This window comes from Solanum stenotomum, chromosome 7 (genome assembly GCF_019186545.1).
Source record: "Solanum stenotomum isolate F172 chromosome 7, ASM1918654v1, whole genome shotgun sequence".
Classification (NCBI taxonomy): Eukaryota; Viridiplantae; Streptophyta; class Magnoliopsida; order Solanales; family Solanaceae; genus Solanum; species Solanum stenotomum.
Window position 1 is genome coordinate 13,779,033 of NC_064288.1, and position 3,121 is coordinate 13,782,153.

The window sequence follows — 3,121 nt, forward strand, 5'->3', positions numbered from 1 at the left end:
TAAATTCAACTAAAATCACGCAAATACTTTCAATTCATGCATTAGAAGATAAGAAACAAGTAATTGAATCATAATTGAAAAGAACCCATGAATATTCAATAAAAACCCTAACTTTGAATTGAGAATTAAACTTGTTAAACTTGAATATTTTAGGAACCCTAGGGAGGAAAGGACTCCATAGGTTAATACTAACATACCTTAGTTATCAATGCCCAATATATATGGTGAATTGGAGTTCATGAAGTGAAACCCTAGTTTCTTCTTCCTTAGCCCTAAAGAGGATTTGGGGGGGTGATCTTGGAGGGAAATTTAGGAATTAGGTGAATGATTTAGAATGGGTAGTTTTAGGACTTAATTCACTTATATAGGTCCTGAAATAGGGGTTAAAACGATATAGTTTAGGTACCAAACACATAGGGAAAAGACTAAAATGACCTTAACTTAAAAGTTGATGGGTGATCGGTAAGGACCCCTAAACGGTCCGTATAGAGCATCACGACCCGTTTAGGTCCCTTAGTTTCTTGGCAGCCTTTAACGGCTAGACCACCTCCCTAAACGGACTGTTTAGGGTTCAATGAAGGGTCCCTGGCCTGTTTTAGGCTTGTGGTCCTGCCCGTTAAACCACTTTAACCTTTTTGAAGCCTAACGTGTTACAATATCTCCCCTGGGAATATTCGTCCTCGAATGGAACTCAAGCTACCACGAAGAGAGTAGGAGAGAAACTACTTACCCAACATGAATCCAACTTCATCAAAATGCACATAACCAAGGAGGTACATTGACTCCAAGCTAAAACATATTCAAAACATCATTTCATACTACATACATGCAAATCATGCTAAATGCACATAATCATGAAGAAATCAATCAAGCTAAATCATATCTTCAAAAATTAATTTTTTTTCATAAGCATGCATGCATGGGGAAACATAAGAATCACTAAGTCACAAGAACCCTAAAAAGTGAATCATGATGAACTAGTGCCTCAAGCTAGACCCGAATATAACTAAAAGAGATAGGGATACTAAGACATCACATCTCCTCCAGCCTTTCACATACCAAACCATAGAAAAAAACCCTTCCAACAATTTAAATTGTCCCATACAACAACAATGAAGAACACTATCTCTCCCTTGGAAGCAAACCTCGTTATCAATCTCCCTCAATCCAAGCATAGCATCAAAGTCTTAACAACTACTGAACCATCGATAGTTGTAAATACTTGAGAAGTTTTATCAAGGATTTCAAGGTCGACCTCAAACACATAAACCATACATGGAGTCATACCATATCAATCTAAACACACAATATAAAACAATACATAACCACAAATTAAAAGACCATAACTTACCAATTTCGTATTCAAGGAACCGTCATGATCTTCTCAAGTCTGAAGAACATAGAACATATCTTGCTTCAGAGCACTTGAACCAAAACCATTAAGTTGAACTTGCCTACCTTCCCTTCTCTAAGCGGTAAGAAATTGGCAATCTCTAATTTTGTGACCACTCTTTTCACAACCAAAACATATATTAGAACTGGCTAGACACTCACTTCTATTGTTTCTTCCACACCTCTGACACTTGGACACCATTTGCTCACTATAACCTTTACCTTGAGAACGATTACCTCCACCGGACCTTGAATGTGAAAAATCACTATTATTTTTTATTGCCCTCTTTGATACCTAGTCTTCTCCTTAAGTTTTTCTTCTTCGATTTGTTGTGCATGAACCATCATCTAGAAGAAATCCATATCCTTAACAAACATGGCAGTTAGGCATTCTTTGACCACCTGGTCGGAAGCACGCGACACAAATTTACTCATCATTGCCCTTGGATCAGTAACCATAGTTGGGGCATATTTGGATAATCGTGTGAATTTCAATGCATACTCTTTCACACTCATATTTATTTGATGAAGGTTAATCAACTCAAGTACCTTTGCCTCCCTTATCTCAAGGGAAAAGAACCTATCAAGAAAAGCGACCTTAAATTTCTCCCAATTAAGAGGACCATCATCAATTTCCCTCTCTTCCTTCCATTGATTAAACCAAACATGAGCAACACTTTTGATTTGGTAAGTGTCCCATTCCGTATTTTCTATTGGAGTGATACCCATAATCTCTACAATCTTATGAACCTTGTCGATGACCTCTTGAGGATATTCCTCAACTTTAGAATCAAAGAACTCCAGGGGATTCATCCTAGTAAAGTTCATCAACTTTGTTGACGCCATACTCACCCTTGGGTTCACGGGAGCCACAACCTCCCTATTTGCTTGAGCTGTCATAGCTTGGGCCAATGCAGGAAATGCGGTTCGAAACTCATCATTAGTCAGTTGCTTGAACAAAGGGTCAGCCAAAACTTGAGGAGCTTCTTGTTCCACATAGTATACATCATACAAGATAATATAAATAAATATTTCAAATGAAATAGTCTTATATCATAAGTGAGTTTGACTAATTGGAAGTCTAATATAAGTCACACATCTACTACATCAACAGAAGGGGTTGGAACGTAATCTATACACCACATACAAAGTATGAAAATTGAAATGACATAAAGCTATAAATGTGTCTCGGTCCTCGAATCATGCAAACTCACCACTCTTCAAAAGCCAAATGGATCAACTAGCCAAGAGTGTGAGAGATAGGAGTGTCGAACCCTACATTATGAAATAATGTAGGCACAAGTATGCATTAGTACATGGAATGTACTAAGTATTATAACAATGCATAAGAGTTATGAAATCATGCTAAATGGACTTTACATGATATACAATGACCAAGTTAAATCAAAAGATAAAAGGTTAGAAAAACACAAGTCATAATCATGCTCAATGCAAGATTAACATCTTTAAAACACTTTATAAGATAATTCAGAAGTAACCTTAGTTAATTATTGTGGGAATCATCTAATTGACATAGACCATGTGAGCTATGACATGGACACCAATGTACTACTCTCACACCAAAAGGAGAGTATCCTACTTGCCAATGTAAGGCCCATGAGTCTGAGCTAAGGTGGATCCACTAGATAATTTCTATCTGAGACAATATCCTATGGTGGATTATAGTTAGGGACAAGGAGATTGCTACTAGAGATCTGATCTTTAGCAA